Source organism: Sinohyriopsis cumingii, unplaced genomic scaffold (genome assembly GCF_028554795.1).
Source record: "Sinohyriopsis cumingii isolate HCF-2022 unplaced genomic scaffold, ASM2855479v2 utg000913l, whole genome shotgun sequence".
Lineage (NCBI taxonomy): Eukaryota > Metazoa > Mollusca > Bivalvia > Unionida > Unionidae > Sinohyriopsis > Sinohyriopsis cumingii.
In genome coordinates, this window is record NW_028315943.1 from 4,487,961 (window position 1) to 4,508,642 (window position 20,682).

At 34.5% G+C, this 20,682-nt stretch overlaps 1 protein-coding gene across 1 annotated transcript in view; it reads left to right on the forward strand.

Annotated features, from left to right (window-relative positions):
• The first annotated feature begins 6,527 nt into the window (after positions 1–6,527).
• Positions 6,528–20,682, forward strand: part of LOC149773075 (uncharacterized) — a 50,399-nt gene continuing 36,244 nt past the window's right edge. Inside the window, exon 1 of the mRNA XM_089946887.1 lies at positions 6,528–6,612. The gene's annotated coding sequence lies outside the window, so the exon portion shown is untranslated. The remainder of the gene's footprint in view (positions 6,613–20,682) is intronic.

Consider the following 20,682-nt stretch of genomic DNA (forward strand, 5'->3'; position numbering starts at 1 on the left):
TCAAGCTTGATCTTGACATCATTACGGATGCAGTTCTGTAACTCTTCAACTATAGAGCTGTCTGAGTTTATTGTAATCTTGATCAACCTTTTTGGCTGAGCACCACCTATCAAATAGTTATTTTCTCTTGCAAACTCGACATGAGTTTGTTCAGTTTCTTTTCTACAATTTCTAAATGTTTGTCGATCTATCTTGGGTACCAACTCATAACCCTTCAAGATACATCTCGTCACCATATCATAATCAGCACTTTGTTCTGCTGACGTTGAAGTGTATGCTTCACAAGCTCTGTCTACCAATATGACCACTTTGTAATAACAATGTCCAATGCTTTCTTGATCATTTAAAGTTTTCAGCAGTTTTTCTCAAAATGAGGAAAGTATTCTTCAACTTGTTTTTCCTGAAAAGGGGTTAGTAACCTAATATTTATAGAAACATCAAAACCTGAACATGTGTGTATATGGGGGTGAGAGAGAGTGCACCACCTGCCAGTTGTAATTGTGTTAATCTATAGGGCATTTCTTTTTCTTCAATCTGCATTTGTTCCCTCTCTCTTCTCCCTCTCTCTCTTTCTGCATTTGCATCACCCTCTCTTTCTCTTTCTGCATTTGTTTTCTTCTCTGTATCTGCACTAGCAATTGTATTTCCCTCTCTTCTTTTTCTTTGCCTTTGTATTTCTCTCTCTCTGTCTTGGTCTCTCTCTCTATTTGCATGTCTCATTTTCTCTTTCTGGTTGCTATAATTTCTTTCTGAAGGTGAAGTTTTCTTAATTCCAATTCCATCTGGGGCTTTGTATTTGTAATTCCTTTAATTTTGTGTCAAAACCAGAGGCAGGCTTATTAATTAAACCCAAGGCACTATCATACAACATTTCCTTTCCCACCAAATACTGACTCAAAATATTATTTCTTGGTTTTGCTTTCTGATGGCATAATGTCTGGCAATCTCAAGAAACTCACCCTTTTTGCTAGAATCTAACCCCCTCTGGATAGGATTTAAAACAAAGTCCTATACATTAGATGTGAATGTTTGTTGTAAATTCACTAAACATTTCAAGAATGTGTGAAAATAAAGTCTTTACCTGGGACAATGAAAATACAAAACAAAGCGATTTTAAATTTTAAAGACAATTTTTTAATATCTCTGAAATGTATTAAAGAAAATCAGAACTTGGATGAGTTTCTGTTAAGTGTGTATGGTCTTACACTATGTAACAAAAAGAAGCAAAACGAACAAGTTTAGTCAAACTTAACAAAGAGCTAATCTCCTTTGAATACAAAGTGGAAATTGAAGAGGAACTTTTAATATTGTGAATTAAATCCCAAAGTAGTATTTTAGTCCAAAACCTAAATGAGCATTTTGTAATTCCAGTGAATAATTTAAATAAATGATATCTGTATCTGAACACAACTGAAATTGATTCCACAATTTTAACATGGAATGAATACTTGTTTATTAAGTTCTTTATATACAGACTTTCACCAGACTTATGATGCAACAAAAATGCTCTGGATGATGGTCATTTCCAGTTGAAATTTCCATAATATTGTGAACAGGTTAACCCAAACTCATAAACAAGGCTAAACATAGGTTCAGATTTAGTAAATATCTTAGAAGCATGACAATTGTCAGTTAGGCCACAACTCTACTAGCAATCACAGACAAAGGTCAAGTACACAATATAAAATTTAATATGCATAAAACTGTGTTACTTTTAGATGTACTGTGCCACATTCATCAAGTACTGTATTGGTTTGTCTGTTAAACCCACAAAAAATAACTTTCAGATGCTAGTTAGTAACCTCGATGATAAGGGAATTTATGTACATTTATTTTGTATGCAAATGTCAAAATGTGTCTCATTAATGATTATTAACAAATTGTTGTTAGTACAAAAACTTTGACTGAAAATAGTCAACAAGGTCCTTGTTAAAATACGGTTATAAACTTAATAAATAATATTTTCTAAATGTGCTGAAACCATACTGAAAATCAAATTCATATTCATAACTTACATTCCGTAAATATATGTTATGAATATGAAATTTACTAATGTGACTAGTCTACCTATGTTTTCTTCTGACAAATGAAAGAGAGCTCTAATACATGGAGCAACAACACAAGATCTTACAAAAATTGCCTGAATACCACGGAGACACAATTTCATACAATTAGAATCTCTCATATTAAGTTCAGCTATCTAATTCCATGCATAAGAATGGTTAAAACGTACATGTGCACGTCAGTGCTATCGCTGTGGAAAGAATATTATGAACTTTATCTTTTCGGATCAGTGCGATTACAAGTCGCTACAAAAGACAGTGTATAACAAACAATGAAAGTAACACAGTAGCAAAACTGAACTTTTACAAGGAATTAAAGAAAAAGAAGAAACTATTAAGCTCTGTTTCATTAAGATAACATTTACAAGTGGATTGTAGCAGCGTTGAAAACTGAATGTAAATTTACTTTCATGTGTTTCAGGACCTTCGCATAGTGTTTACTTAGATAAGACCTTATTTTGTTACATTGAAAAAAGTTTTGGTCTTTTACAATATATTTATAAGACAGTTAACACTAATTTTTCATTGACTAACCAAGGCATGACAAGACAGATGTATTGATCACACATTTTTCCCTAAAGAAGCTGTATTGAAAGTGAAACGTCATTGCGAGTCTATTGTTTTAATATGGTGGTCAAAGAATAGGTCATGGTGTTGCTATATAAAATTTAATAACTTCATAAACCAAATACAGAGAAGACAAACTGACATTATGACTATATGTGACTTTCATTGTTACTAATATTCATGTTGAAATGGACGAAAATATTAAATTTTATAAAGATTCTAACACAACTTTATCAAATTTTCTTATGTATAAGATCCGTCTTGTTGAGAATGCATATTGACTTTCTCATGCTTATCCATATTTCCTCCATCTATCTGCATTTTCCCAATATTTCCGAAAAAGCATATTATTTTGTAAATTTAAAAACTGCATACTATTGAATGTTGTAATACCCATCTGGACTTGCAATATTTAAAATAAATGTTTCATATTTGTCGGGTTTTAAAATTTATTTTTCCGATTTCTGTTTTGGCCATTTATTAGTCAATAACATTTAGCCAAGGAATATAAACAAGCAGATGAACAACGATGGAGTAGGTGAAAGACGAGGTTAAAAAAAAAGAAAGAACTGAACTGTCGGTTGAAATGTGTAGAACTTTGTGTAGAAAGTTGACAAAGTAAGGCAGAAGGAAAGATAAACAACAAAACAAAGGAAGAAAAAGTGAGATCAAAAGTGAGCAGTACTTCCTTCAAGAGCAGAAGCGATAAGGAATCATTTGGAAGATGGTGAATTGCTGTTTCAGTCGTTTCTGACCCTTGGAAGTGCGTGTGTTCTTTTAAGTAAATCTTTTTTGCTTCTAAAATAAATTTATGAACAGCAATAAAAATATGAAAGTGTACTTCCTACGGAAGCGTTGTATCACCATATAAGAGGGTATTTAAAGTTAAATGTATAAATGGACTAAGGATTTTAAACAGTTCGATCCGGTAATAAACGCAATAAAATGAAATATATTTAAAACTGAAATTGTATACTTTCTACCGAAACACATTTGCAAAGAGGTCGTCTGAATATATTCTTTGTAAATGAATGTTAATTAAGCAAGCAACGAGTCGTTCTAAGTCAGGCACGAAAAATTTGAAATTTCTTTCTACACCAATAAAAGTTTTCTGGGAACATAATTGCCCTTATTATTCTAATGCACTTTTGAAATTGTTAATTGGGTCACTTTGACGAGTCTCGTTAGATAATGTATTCCAATCTAGAAGGACCGAATGAAATAAAACGAGTTATAAAAAGACGTTTTGATTCGAAATGTGTAATATCACTAAAAGTTGGTGCAGTCAGAGATAAGTAGGGCTTGAAACATTTTTAATTTTATACAAAGTGCAAGTCTGTGTTTTTGTCATCTGGATTTAAGTCTTTCTCGTACTATTTCTCAACTGCAGCTCCGCACTAAATGTTGTATTACATTGTCGTATGCTACAGAGAATTAGTACATGCAGTGGAAATTAATGAATCAACATGAAACACATTTATCTCATTTATTAGAGCTATACCATCTGCAAGCATTGTGTAATGGTTTGTATGTTTTTGTAGCAGCACACGTTGTCGTGGTCAGCATGACAAGTTATCATTAAGATTGGTGTATGGGCTAGGCTCACAATACATTGCTGCCTGCGAAGGATGGCATATACTGTCTGGGGACACAATTGTATTTTAATTAGGACCCGCTAGGAGAACGTTCCAACAGAAACGGTAACACAGGGTCAAGAAGAGGAATACAACAAAGTAGACACAATCCAGAGACAATTTGTGCCATTTGAAAATTTGTCATAAAATGAAACTTTCTAGAAATAGTTATTAATATAGGCGGAATAGAGAGAATTTGTCTAGCTTCGATGGGTGTGTAAAATTTGGTGGTTAGAGAAAATTAATCCCAGTTGGATAAGCTAAACGAGGGGGTGTTTTACCCGACAAAATTCGAGCTTTTAAGTAATCTTCCTCGCGAAATTAGTCAGTCTCAGTTTATGTCAAGCCAGAATTTAGCTCAGAAAAATAACAAGAAAATATCGTTAAATTGTCCAAAGAACGGGGATCTGGGAGAATTTGAGAAACCCGGAACCAGTGAGAGATTTGGCTGCATTGAAAGAGCGAGTTTAACATTCGGTGGCTCGTGTTATTCTACATCTTTGCTTAGATTTCTATTATTCCATCCATTAATTTCATATTTTTGTTTGATTGGTTGCTCGATCCATGCAATAACACCATGGTCTATCATCTCCTAGATAACGATAACCAAAGCACCATAACAGGTGTGGGAGTATATCACTCCCACCCCCACACATAGCTATGCAGAGAACGCCCATTTTTTTCTTGAGTTTTTAATGGATTTTCCTTCTTGCAAATTTATATTTTCACGAATAAAGCATTTTTAAAGGTTCCACAGTGCTATTTCAACCTCCGTGGTAAATCTCTGGAAACTCCATTATAATATAAATTCACTAACTTCAATTTTTAAATGGTCACGATCAAACATATGCTTTCCGTACAGACACATCCTTGAAGCATGTATCTGTTGGACAATATCATGTGAGCCGAGACATTTTCCCCTCATGTGCTTCATCCATGCTTTTGAATTATGCGCGTAAAAAAATACCGAGTGGTCCAAAATCAAGTCTGTCAAACGATTGAAGTGTATTTATACCCAGGATATCTACGTATTTTTAGTAGATATATGGAAATATTTCACTCATGGAGTGGAAACATTGTAATGTCTAGAGTGGCGAAGCCAAGAGTGAAAGTACAAAATGTTTCCACTTCAAGAGTGAAATATTTCCGTATATTTACTTAAAACATGTTGATATTCTTTTATATTATATATTTTAAAGGCAAATATTGTATATTTGCATGGGTTTTCTCCATTATGTGCCAGTGCAGTTCACAGCTGCATTATATCGATTAAAAGATCGCTCCGGTGGCCTAGTGGTTAGAGCGTCCGCCTAGGATGCGGGAGGTCCAAGTTAAACTTGTTTCTCAAAAATTACTATATTACTATATTTAATCTCGATTTTCTCTTAAATAAAAACTGAAATACTATATAAGTAACATATCAACAGCACATGTTGGTTCAGTCACTGACATTTCCCATGATTTAAGTGGAAAACTACTTATTAAAAGTTAATACGGGAAATGTACTTTTTGCTGTTTGGAGTTCGTTTTTAAGCAGTTCTTGATGGCACCTCAGTGACTGCAAAAAATGTACATTAGAGGTCTACGTTTGGCACCTTTTAAGATCTGCACAGCCTGATATGGAGAGAGAGAGAGAGAGAGAGAGAGAGAGAGAGAGAAGAAAATGTTGTGTCTAAACATTGAAATCAGGGTTTCAATAACATGCGTGCGGACGTATTTCCCAAATGGCAGAGACGAGGGGGATGTTTGATTTATTTTCAAACCAAAAATATTTTTTCTCTATTAACTCAACATAATTAATCCTTTTCATATAAACTAACTGAATAGTTTATTTTCCACAAATCAGAGCGATATTTTTTAAAATACATACCGTAGATACTGGTACAACGCAGAAAAGTCGATGATGGTTTGATGGATAGAAAAATATCTCGGGAGTAAAACAAGCAGTATAGTATGTAAATGTGCCTTTAAAGACGGAAATAGCAGAAGGAAATCGAGGGTCATGGGTGGAACGAAGTATTTGGAAGTTACGTACATTCTCTCTTTTATATTATGATAGAGAGGGTCCTATGTCAGAACGGGTCATGGGGGTAATCTAAGGTATTTTTGTCACTGTATCATTTTTTCCCTTCAGATTATTGTGTTTTTTTCTTCTCAACATCAAGCTCGCGTCGAGCTCCTGTGGATGACCTCACTTGTTTGTCATAGTTGACCTCATCAGCCTAATAGGTAAATAGGTCAGCCCACTAACCATAATACGTGTCAGCGTTACATTGAAGGAGGTGTGCAGATTATTTACATTTTTAAGAGCATTTTCGGCATTTGTGTTCAGAACAATATCTCAGACGGTATGTATTTCAAACAAACTTTTTGTTGTTGTTTATTGCACTTTTTCTCAAGGAGTGGCTGTATGGATGCGTTATTTCAATAAGGGATTCCAGTTCCCTGACCCGTTTGTAGAGGGGTTTTGAGCAAATTATGAACACAGGGGCTAATATCTTTGCTTATAATTTACCTGTCATACATGTACTGTAGTTATTATATAGTACATGTATGACAGGTATGTTGTACGCAACGATACGAGCCCCTGTAATTATGAATAGGTTAGTCTCTTTTTTCTTTTGCTGGACACTTATTAAAAATATTTGTATCTTTGGTTTTTGGGGACTGGTGGTGACAGTGGGTAGCAGGATATTTTATCTGAACCTGGCCCGAGTTCCTGTGACCATTACCACCCTACCTTTTTGATATTCATGTATATGTTGACCCCAGCATAAATGTCAAAATATCTCAAATGAGGTAGGATAGGTCAGATGAAACTATTTTGAACCAGGATAGATTTTCTGTCATCTAATGATTATTTATTTTTGATTGAACGAATATAATGGAAAAGAATTTTATTTCATACAATTCTGGGCAAGCAGAACGTTTTTTTCCAGCTGTTGGTCCTGATGGGCGGACATTTTTTTTTCACTAGAAAAATTCCTTGTCCTTCCCCTCCTTGCGAAAATGGCATTGTACGTCCATAAAAAAACACGCTCTTGCTACAGCGAAATAAGATGATAGTATTTATAATTAAGCTGAAAATGAACAAGTTATCACAATACTTTAGGTGACCCTTATCTTGATGTTTATAGTACATGACCCAACTACAGTAGCAATACAGGTCATTTTCTTTGACCGCTGCGACGTTCGCAATCCCGATACGTTCGTTCGTCCCGATGATATTTAGGCGCGTTAGCACAGAAATTGATAGACTTGTGCCTAAAACAACAAAATATTTTTAAATTTTGTAATGGTCATGAGCAGATAACGTTAGAATTTGAAGCTATTGTACACAAATTTTCATTTTGTTACAAAGTTTGTAGTTCTCAAAGTTTCCTTGTGACAGAAACCATATTACAGTAAACAAGAAGTATGAATCAAAGCCTACTTGATACAGACAAGTGGAATTTTGTAGTCATGTTGTATCCCCCATGAAGATGATCTGGAAGTTTTTCAAGTCATTACAGGGCTTTTTTTTTAAAAGTATCTTTTGGTGTTTTAACATTTGTCAAAAATCTTGTTATCACAAGGCAGCAATGACCATATGAGGCAAACATAGGAATTTATATTATTTAATCAATTCTGAAATTTGGTTTACTTTGAATAGCAGTCTTTGTAGCGGAGGTATAGAATTAACATGAACATTGTTTTCATCATCTGAAAAAATATGAAATGTGATATTTTGTGTATTGACATAACAAGGGTACCACAAATGGCATATGATATGCTAGTCTCATGATTATTTCCACTTTTAATAGCGTATGATATGCCAATCTCATTATCTTTTCCAATTTTAATGGCATATGATATGTTTTCCACTTTTAATGGCATACGATATGCCAATTTCATGATGTTTTCCACTTTTAATGGCATGTGATATGCCAACCTCATGATATTTTCCAATTTTAATGGCATATGATATACCAATCCCATGATCGTTTCCACTTTTAATGGATATGATATGCCAATCCATTGATCTTTTCCACTTTTAGTGGCATATGCCAATCTCCTGATGTTTTCCACTTTTCATGGCATATTATATGGCAATCTCCTGACCTTTTCCATATATAATGGCATTATGAAGTGCCAATCTCCTGATGTTTTTCACTTTTAACGGCACATGATATGCCGGTCTCATTATCTTTTCCACTTTTAATGGCATATGCCAGTCTCCTGATGTTTTCCAATTTTCATGGCATATTATATGACGGTCTCCTGACCTTTTCCACATAAAATGGCATTATGAAATGCCAATCTCTTGATGTTTTCAACTTTTAATGGCACATGATATGCCGGTCTCATTATCTTTTCCACTTTTAATGGCTTATAAGCTAGGGGCTTGACTCTTCAATGGTAATATGTATATCTGAGCATAATTTCTTGAAAATATCAGCTTGGATTAGATAGTGACATCTTGAATAAGGAATGAGGCCACTGAGTTACATTATTCCTCATGAATGGTATGGAGCACGGAGTCTTCTTCTAATATATACTTTGGTAAAGGTTCCTTTAAATATCTTGAGAAATGTAAAATTTACAACCAGGACATGACAATTAGTAAAACAAAACTGGATTTTCCCTTGCCATGTCCTTGACAGTGAGGCTATAATATACCCTTTCTCAGCATTATATATAATCAGCTAAAGTTTCATTAAAATATCTTCATTGGTTCAAAATTTGTTCTCTGGTCATGGATACAGGTTTCAACACCATTAAGTCATCTTTTATTAGGACTGTGCAAATGTGAAACAGTTTTGGAATGATTTAAGACAGTGGATTAGAAATTACAATAATTTCCAGCATATCTTTTCGCTTAAAAGAGACCAGAAACCAATGGAAATACAGAATAATAATAAAAGCACTATAGAAGGAAACCTGATTTTGAAGTATCATCTGCGACCGAAATGCCAATTGGAATATCTTCTTTGAGCTGAATTTCCGTGATCTCGTATGCAAAATTTCCGCGCCTATTCGGTTACTTTAGGGGTGTGACGTCATAGTAGCGACTCTAGCATCCCAACTGGGAGTGGCCACATTAAAAGACAATGCCGTTTTGCGTTGCTTACGTATGTAATAGCACATCAAGAAAAGCCCGTGGACAACATTTTTTCTTCTTCCAAAGATAAAAGTATAAAGAAAGTATGGATACATTATTACAAGCGAGTCGATTTCAAAGCAACACCATACAGCACTGTGTGATCATTACATTTCTAAAGGAATGTTACGAGAACGATACTGAAAAAATGACAGTCTAGGATACGCAAATGCTAGGCCTAGACTAAAAGTTGTCGCTGTTCCAGACATTTACTGTTGAATATTTTAAATCCTGTGAAAAGTGTTAAACGTGTGAATTACGAAAATAGGCAGAAAGCCGAGTAAGTGACCACAAAATACAACAATCAATTCACATATCTTTATCTACACCATCATTGCTAAAAATGTGATAGCCCGACACCCCGGGCCCCTCTAATTTTAGTTCGGGCCCATCCTGTATTCAAAGTTAGGTGCCAGTCGGGTTTGTCGGAAAAAAATTGTTTGCTTGAAGAAACTTTGATCGCGCTGATGAAATGGGTAAATGTATTTTCAAGATGTTGACATACATACACGGCACAATCGAAATCAAATCACCTCTTTCCTAGGTGAAATTGAGATCTGATTTTAATCAAATGGAAGCTTTGCTAAAAATAAGATTCTAAACCCCTGACACGGTCATGTTTCGAGAAAACACAATTTTCAATAATCTTAACAAATAATTAAATTTTTTTTTAAAAAATGTCTGTTACACGTAGTATGTATAAACGGTAATTTGTAATGATTGGAACTGATATAAAACTATCCCTTGGGATGTTTAAATAGCAGTGACTAAAAGAAAAGAGGTCAGTTATAAAATCAAAGTTTCAATTTAGCTGGCTGACAATAGAAAGTGGGGGGAGGCTACTGTTGACCCCACCCCTTGCCCCAATGTGCGAACGCCCATGGGACGCGCCATTTCTCCCTGTGATACGCCTTATTATCCCCCAGGACAAGACCCTTGTATCTTATTCTGCTCAGCTGTGGCTAAACTGCGTAATAGCTAAAGGTTAGACTTGAGTTCACAAGCATACGGCCATTGTGGCTAATTAACAGTTAATCCTTACCAATTTATCTTGTGATAAGGACTGCCCTTCGGACATACTTCAAAGAAACCATGTTCTACAATATGTATATGTAAACATCGGCATTGATTGGCAAATAAAACGATGCCCTGTTTTATTATAACTTACGATGCCTAGGACGTCATTTTAACAGTTAAAATCTGTTTTTCCCACATTTAAGTCCCATCTTATTTCCTTAGGTTTAAGTCTTAAGGCGTGTAACACTGTTTACTGAATAAAATATTTATTCTGAACTAGTTCTTATGGGGAACATATACTGCATGGTATGTTTTATTCGTTCTTTTAATTTAATCATGGTAATTAAACCTTACATATACGGTAGATGAATGTCATGCGTTAACTGGTCCTTTGGTGGAAATGGAGTTTAAGAAAAAAGTAGGCAACATTCACAGTGATCATTCATGGGATTTAAGCTAATTGGTGACAATTTTGTGTTTTTAATGTTTTTATTACTACAATTCTGTTGTAGTGTTTTAAAAAAATCTGAAATTTACGTGAATAATTTTAATCTTAACATTCTATTTACTGAAGAAAAAAACTAGTGTGATATTTATTATTTCGTCACTACAATATTCACAAGTGATAAAATAGAATACGGCATCTGTGGATTGTATTCGTTTTATCTATATATGTATGTTTTTTTCTTTTTCTTCTTTCTTCTGAGAAATGAATATTGGCAGACATAATGTAATAATAGGGAGTTCTCTGCGAAAACTCGCGAGATAGTACGAGATCGAGGGGTAGGTGTGGAAATACCCCAAACATCGGTAGGTTTTTCTCCCGGCTTGAGAGTTGACAGGTATGAACTGTCCGGGCTTGTGAAATTTCAGTCCGGGCTAGTTCCGAGCCTGGGCCTAAAAAAATTATATCAGCACTGACCAGTACAGTACATAAACTATTTATACCAGACATATATTTACTATCAGATTTGTCAATACCCTATATATGTAGCCTGTATGTAAAATACATTGTGATTGAATCACAAGAAGGAAGCTCCTTAATGGTTAAATTAATTACTTATGATTTCTGCTTCGCAGATTTATTTGTGGGTTTTTTGTGAATGTGAAAAACTAATCTTAAGTTTCGACGGATGAAAACCGTTCTCAGTGCCTTTTACACCTCTGAGGTAATGGATATTGTTTCACACACAAGTCTGTCCCCGTTCTAGTCTCTTCGCCCAGAATTCAGTATTATCTCTCAGCGTTTCAGTGTTGGATGTATATTTTCAAGATATCATACCTTCGGTGGTGGTGGTGGTGGTGGTGTGGGTGTGTGTGTGTGTTGGGGGTAGGTAATGAATATGCCATTTACATATAATACGATTGAACCTCATCCTTCTTAAATGAATTTATTGCGTTGTGGTAAATTTTAAATTTTTACATTGGGCACTATCATTTAATCCTTAACACATTTTTGCACAACACACGATGTATAAGTATTTATTTAAAAATTACATTGTTTTTTTTTAAAATTCCAAAATCTGAAATATGAGCACCTTCTTACTGTTGTACTTTTCTGCTGTCAGGTCTTAAACACGTTCTTAACACACAATTCAACAGATATAGTTATGAGCATAACTCGGAAGCATATTTAACTTTTGAATTAGCAACCCAAATCTGGTTTTCTCCTGTCAATGTCTCGCTCGCCATGTATATGTTTGTATTTGAGGACTGGTTAGTATTGCGTCAGGGGACCACGTGATCTGTCGTCTCTTCAAAGCTCGGAAAAGCTCGGCAATTTACGGAATCTTGGTATCTTCTGCGCAATATAATCACTACTCGCCTACGATATTTAATTTATAAACATCACAGTCCAATTAAAATTTGTAGAGAATTACATACATAAAGGATTTTTTTTGTTTCTGGTCTCCATTAAAGGAATCTTTTTTATGTATCTTAGAAGTAGACAATGTAATTCATTTCATATTGCTGATATCTAAAAGATACATATATATTATGTGCCATGAAAGAAAACTACCTCTACATTTGTTCAAAAACTTTGTAATACTATGCATTTTTGAGAAAGGAATTTGCCAAAAGAAAAAAGGAACTTGAATGTTTTCAAACTGATAGGCACACATTTATTATTTTTTTTGTAGTATAGCACAGTTAGTTTCTGTCTATAGGTTGTAATAGTTTAGTTATATTTCTGAAAATCAATTTTAAATTATCTCTTGGTTATATTTTATATATATATATATATATATATATATATATATATATATATATATATATATATATATATCATCTTAAACTAGTTTAATAAGATATATATGTATGCCTGTTACATACTTATAATCTTACATTACTGTAGTTCTGTTTCTTAATCTGTTCTGGTGCATGCATCTTTGCTTCTTTCACATTTCTCTCTTACATCTTATAGGAAGTGGTTTCATATATATATATATATATATATATATATATATATATATATATATATATATATATATATATATATATATATAATCATTTTTCTTCAGGCTATCTTCTTTTCCTCTTGTACTTTGTCCCCATTTTAATAGATTAAAATTTAGCTGATTGAATCTTTCATACAGTAGACAGACGCATGTAGAAAAAGAAAGAATTCTATGGTAGTCCGTGGGATGGCTCCCCAACCCACGGGTACCAATATATGGGGAATATTTCAAAAAAAAAAAAAAACATTTACAAAATCATATTTTCACTTGACATGATCCTGACTTTAAGGGATAAATTGTGACATCGCCTAGTCATAACATATACTTTGCAAGATCTCTACCGCTGGTGCAAAGTTATACGCAAGACAAGTAGATAGTAACAGATGGATAAAATGATAATGTAATATGCCATTCAAGACAGGTAAATATTAACAGATGAACAGATGGATAAAACCATAATATGTCATTCCAGACAGGCAAATGTTAACTGACGGACAGATTGACAAAGCCTTCATATAATATGCCATTCAAGACAGGCAAATGTGTACAAATAGACAGATTGACAAAACCTCCACATAATATGCCATTCAAGACAGGCAAATGTGTACAGATGGACAAAACCTCCACATAATATGCCATTCAAGACAGGCAAATGAGTCACTAAAGATGGACAGATGGACAAAACCATAACATAATATGCCATTCGAGACAGGCAAATGTGTACAGATGGACATATTGACAAAACCTCCATATAATATGCCATTCAAGACAGGCAAATGCATATAGATGGACAAAACCATAACATAATATGCCATATGAGACAGGCTAATGTGTACAGATTTAGAGATGGACAAAACCATGAAATAATATGCCATTCGAGACAGGCAAATGTGTACAGATGGACAAAACCATAACATAATACGTCATTCAAGAGAGGCATAACGAAGTTAATTTTCTGTCCGTTTCCCTGGTGTATTCTGAAAAGGGATCTGCAGTTTCTAAGCATACATGAAGGGGATCATATATCATAACCTGTATGGAGTGGGGTAGAGTTTCAGAAAAACCAGTGACACCCGTATAACATGCCGATGATAGTGATTATTATCACTATTATTAATATTGCTATCATTATTACTAATTTAATTAATTTATCATCTAATACAATAATTATCTTTACTAATGGATCACATCAAGATCATCATTATTTTACCTCATTTGTTTCCATGATCATGAGCAAAAAGAAGTATATAAACAAGGTCTATTTCAGTTCATGTGTTTATCAAGTGTTATTTATTGCTGGCATCAGGGTGTGAATACACAGTATTTTGGCCATTTTTGATGCCAATGTACTGACACGCTGGTGCAGAATGAAAATGTCTCCTTGATGTAGGTGGAGCATGGGGGAGTGTTAAACAGTTTAATTTTGTTAAGAAACCATCAACTATGGCAACTACATAAACAGCAATGGGTTTTCTGTCAAACATGTTATGACTTTTGCGTTACAGATGGTCTATAAAACAGGGTAGAAACATTTCATATGCTCTGTAAAACAGAACAGGGAAGAAACATTTCATATGCTCAATAAGACAGGAAAGAAATATTTCGTATCCTCTGTAAGACAGGAAAGAAACATTTCATATGCTCTGTAAGTCAGAGAAGGAACATTTCATATACACTGTATGACAGGGAAGAAAAATTTCATATCCTCTGTAAGATAGAGAAGAAACATTTCATGTGATCTGTAAGACAGGGAAGAAATATTTCATATGCTCTGTAGGACAGGGAAGAAACATTTCATGTGTTCTGTAAGACAAGGAAGAAACATATCATGTGATATGTACGACAGGGAAGAAATATTTAATATCCACTGTAAGATAGGGAAGAAACATTTCATGTGATCTATAAGACAGGGAAGAAATATTTCATATGCTCTGTAAGACAGGGAAGAAACATTTCATATGCTCTATAAGACAGGAAAGAAATATTTCGTATCCTCTGTAAGACAGGAAAGAAACATTTCATATGCTCTGTAAGTCAGAGAAGGAACATTTCATATACACTGTATGACAGGGAAGTAACATTTCTTATCATCTGTAAGACAGGATAGAAACATTTCATATGCTTTGTATGACAGGGAAGAAACATTTCATATGCTCTGTAAGACAGGGAAGAAACATTTCATGTGCTCTGTAAGGCAAGGAAGAAACATTTCATGTGCTCTGTATGACAGGGAAGTAACATTTCCTATGCTCTGTAAGAGAGGGAGGTAACATTTCATATGCTATGTATGACAGGGAAGTAACATTTCCTATGCTCTGTAAGGCAGGGATGTTACATTTCATGTGCTCTGTAAGATGTGGAAGAAACATTTCTTTGACTCTGTAAGACAGGGAAGAAATATTTCTTATGCTTCTTATCCTTATTCTTATAAGAAAGGGTAGTCACATTTCCTATGCTCTTTAAGACAGGAAAGAAACATTTCATGTGCGCTGTATGACAGAGAAGAAACATTTCATGTGCACTGTAAGACAGGGAAGAAATATTTCTTATGCTTCTTATCCTCTGTAAGAGAGGGTAGACACATTTCATATGCTCATTAAGACAGGAACGAAACATTTCATATGCGCTGTAAGACAGGAAAGAAACATTTCATGTGCTCTGTATGACAGGGAAGTAACATTTCATATGCTCTTTAAAACAGAGAAGAAACATTTCATATGCTCTTTAAAACAGGGAAGAAACATTTCATATGCTCTGTAAGACAGAAAAGAAATATTTCATATGCTCTGTAAGAAAGGGTAGAAACACTTCATATGCTCTTTAAAACAGGGAAGAAACATTTCATATGCTCTGTAAGACAGTGAAGAAACATTTCATATCCTTTGTTAGACAGGGTGGAAACATTTTATGTGATCTGTAAGACAGGGAAGAAATATTTCATATGCTCTGTAAGACAGGGAAGAAATATGTCAAGTGCTCTTTATGACAGGAAAGAGACATTTCATGTGCTCTGTAAGACAAATAAGAAACATTTCATATGCTCTGTAAGACAGGGAAGAAACATTTCATGTACTTTGCAAGACAGGAAAAAATATTTCATATCCTCTTTAAGACATGGAATACACTTTTAATGTGCTCTTTTAGACAGGAAAGAAACATTTCTTATGCTCTTTAAGACAGGGAAGAAATATTTCATGTGCTCTGTAAGACAAGAAAGAAAATGTCAGATGCTGTTTAAGACAGGGAAGAAACATTTCATATGCTCTGTAAGACAGGGAAGAAACATTTTATGGTCTCCTTAAGACAGGAAAGAAACATTTCATATACACTGTAAGACAGGAAAGAACCATATCATGTGCTCTGTAAGACAGGAAAAAATATTTCAGATGTTCTGTAAGACAGGGAAGACACATTTTATATCCTCTCTAAGACAGAAAAGAAACATTTCTTATACTCTATAAGACAGGGAAGAAACATTTAATGTGCTCTTTAAGACAGGAAAGAAAGATTTCATGTGCTCTGTAAGACAGGGAAGAAACATTTCATTTGCTCCGTATGATAGGGAAGTAACATTTCCTATGCTCTGTAAGACAGGGAGTTAACATGTCATACGCTCTGTAAGACGGGAATAAACATTTCATGTGCTCTGTAAGACTGGGAAGAAATATTTCATATGCTTTGTAAGACAGGGAAGAAATATTTCATATCCACTGTAAGACAGGGAAGAAACATGTCACGTGCTCTCTATGACTGGGAAGGTGTTTCTTTCCTGTCTTCCAGTGCATATGAAATGTTTCTTCCCTGTCTTACAGAGCATATAAAATGTTTCTTTCCTGTCTTCCCTGTCTTACAGAGCATATGAAATGTTAATTCCCTGTCATACAGAGCACATAAAATGTCACCTCAATGTCTTATAGAGCATAGGAAATGTTAATTCCCTGTCATACAGAGTACATGAAATGTTTCTTTCCTGTCATACACGCACATGAAATGTTTCTTCCCTGTCTTAAAGACCATAAGAAATGTTTCTTGCCTGTCTTACAGGGGATATTAAATATTTATTTTGTTTTTACAAAGCACATGATATGGTTCTTTCCTGTCTTAAGGAGCACATAAAATGTTTCTTCCCTGTCTTACAGAACATAATAAATGTTTCTTCCCTGTCTTACAGAGCATATGAAATGTTTCTTCCCTGTCTTACACAGCATATTAAATATTTCTTTCTTGTTTTACAAAGCACATGAAATGTTTCTTCCCTGTCTTAAAGAGCAAATTACAAGTTTCTTCCCTGTCTTACAGAGGATATGAAATATTCTTTTCCTGTCTTACAGAGCACATAAAGTTTTCTTCCCTGTCATACAGAACAGATGAAATGTTTCATCTTTGTCTTACAGAGCATATGAAATGTTTCTTCCCTGTCTTACAGAGCACATAAAATGTTTTTCCCTGTCTTACAGAGCACATGAAATGTTTCTTCCCTGTCATACAGAGCATATGAAATGATTCTTCCCTGTCATACAGAGCATATGAAATGTTTCTACCCTGTCTTACTGAGGATATGAAATGTTTCTTCCCTGTCTTACAGAGCATATGAAATGTTTCTATCCTGTCTAGCAGAGGATATGATATGTTTCTTCACTGTCTTACAGAGGATATGAAATGTTTCTTCCTTGTTTAAAGAGCATATGAACTGTTTATTGCCTGTCTTACAGAGGATAAGAAGCATAAGAAATGTTACTTCCCTGTCATACAGAGCACATGAAATGTGTCTTTCCTGTCTTACAGAGCATTTGAAACATTTCATATGCTCAGTAAAACAGGGAAGAAGAATGTATTATGCTCTTTAAGACAGTGAAGAAACCTTTTATGTGCTCCTTAAGACAGGAAAGAAACATCTCATATGCACTCTAAGACAGGATAAATCCATTACATGTACTCTGTAAGACAGGAAAGAAATATTTAATATCCTCTGTAAGACAGGGAAGAAACATTTCATGTGCTCTTTAAGACAGGGAAGAAACATTTCATGTGCTCTGTAAAACTGTGAAGAAACATTTCATGTGCTTTGTAAGACAGGGAAGAAACATTTCATGTGCTCTGTAAAACTGGGAAGAAACATTTCATGTGCTTTGTAAGACAGGGAAGAAACATTTCATGTGCTTTGTAAGACAGGGAAGAAACATTTCATGTGCTCTGTAAAACTGGGAAGAAACATTTCATGTGCTTTTTAAGACAGGGAAGAAACATTTCATGTGCTCTGTAAAACTGGGAAGAAACATTTCATGTGCTTTGTAAGACAGGGAAGAAGGAAGCATTTCATAGCTGTGTAAGACAGGGAAGTAACCTTTCTTATGCTCTGTAAGACAGAGAAGTAGCATTTCTTATCATCTGTAAGACAGGGAGGAAAGATTTCATTTCCTCTGTAAGACGGAAGAAACATTTCATATCCTCTGTAAGATGTGGAAGAAACATTTCATATGCTCTGTTAGACAGGGAAGATGGTACATTTTGGTAGTTCTTATTGGTAGCTTCCCTATTTCAGTGCTGACCAAAACACTTAAGCCCCCACACCGAAAACAAAAGTCGAATTTTTTTCCTCCCAAAATTGATTTAAATTGATTTGTGCATCTAACTGCACAGGCTTATCCCAGTACTTGAAGTGCTTAGTACATTATTTAAATTAATCATTATAATATATAATTTTTAAAAGAAAAAAACCTACCTACCCCCCTAATTTTAGAAACATGCAATAGGAAACATATTTTTGGTGTGTGCCTAATCTGTTAGTTTCTGAAATGCAGCTTTATAACCATAATTTCTTTATGCAAGACAATATAAGAATATTTCACTTTTTTTTAGTCCATCCTTCCTTCCATAAAATTATTGCAATTAGTGTTGGAAAAAATGAGATAATGAAACTTTGGAGTTATGTAAACTTACTGAAATTAAAACTTTTAAGTTATGTCAGAGAAATTTAAAACAAGTCAGGAAATAGATGAACTGACTTAGTTATATCCCATGCCACTTAACTTAGAAACAAGTTTCTGTCTTTCCAAACCATGTAATAGAATGAATATTGCAGGTCCTTCAAACGTTTTGGAAAGCTACCATATATACGAGTCAGATTCAAACTCCGCAAACCTGGATTTGTGCTTGCAGATTTTTGACTATGTAAGTTTTTTTTCTAGAACTAATAAATAGATACAAAATGATATAGACCCTGGTATGCCAGAACATTATGTGCCAGCAGGTCAGGGCCTGTTTGCAGTTGTATCTGACCTATAATAGATTGTAAATAGTAATACCTGTTGTTGATAGGTTAGATTGTGTTAGTAACACTACATCTGGTGTGTAGAGGAGTATTAGATTGTGTCAGCAACAATATGTCTGGTGTGTATTTGTGTATTAAATTGTGCCAGTAACAATACATCTGGTGTGTATTGGAGTATAAACTGTGTCAGTAACAATACATCCAGTGTCTAGTGGAGTAATAGATTGTGTTAGTAACAATCATCTGGTGTGTAGTAGGGTATTATATTGTGTTGGCAACAAAGCTTCTGGTGTGTAGTAGAGTATTAGGTTGTGTTGGTAACAAAGCATCTGGTGTGTAGTGGAGTATTAGATTGTGTTGGTAACAAAGCATCTGGTATGTAGTGGAGTATTAGGTTTTATTTGTGACAAAGCATCTGGTATGTAGTGGAGTATTAGGTTTTATTTGTGATAAAGCATCTGGTATGTAGTGGAGTATTAGGTTTTTTTGTGACAAAGCATCTGGTATGTAGTAGAGTATTAGTTTCTTTTGTATCAAAGCATTTGGTATGTAGTAAAGTATTAGGTTGTGTTGGTAACAAAGCATATGGGTTGTAGTGGATTATTAGATTGTGTTAGTAACAACACACACACACACACACACACACACACACACACACACATATATATATATACATATATATATATATATATATATATATATATATATATATATATATATATATATATATATATATATATATTTCAAAAGAATCTAATGTTTAATACACATGGCGTTTTGAGTTTATTATGCTATAACCCCATCTGTCTGTTTGTCTGTTATCTTTCATTTTCTGCATGATAACTAAAGTTATATGGCACCTACTGTCACCAAACTGTATAGCAAAGTTCTTCATCATCAAAAAGAGAAACACCTACTGGTTTTAGGGAAAAAGATATTTGTCACTGTGAGCAAAAGAGTGCTAGTGCTCATGTCTTGAGTGACTCTGAGCACTAGTGCCCCAGGTGGAACCAGCCAGTTTGCAGAGTAGGTTGTTTCAAGTATTAAGTTTTGTTTCAGGTTTCTTCGTGTAGTTGTAGAATGTCAGTGATCTGTCCAGAATCACACGAAGGTACATTGATGCTGGGTCGTGTTTTATTTACTGCCCACTGAGGAAGATGCAGAGCTCATGGTTTGCATTTGCATTATTAAGGTGGAAGACTCTGGAGACTGTCTTATTGTTGTGCTTGGCTGTAGATGCCATTTCTTGAAGTCCATCATATCATATCCTCCAGGTTCTTGTTCAGTACCTCCTCAAACTCAGTAATGGGTCCCGAGAGAAATGTCATCAGCATACATGAACTTGTGTGACTGTTACAGGTAAGTCATTGATAAAGACATTGAACAAACTTGGCGAAAAAACATACCCTTGTGGAAGTCCGTTAGTCTGATGCCTCCAGAAGCTGCAGGTCTCTGTGATGTGCACTCTGAAGTGCCTGTCGTAAAGGAACAGTTTGATAGTCTCAGCTATCTAGCATGGCAATACTCTAGA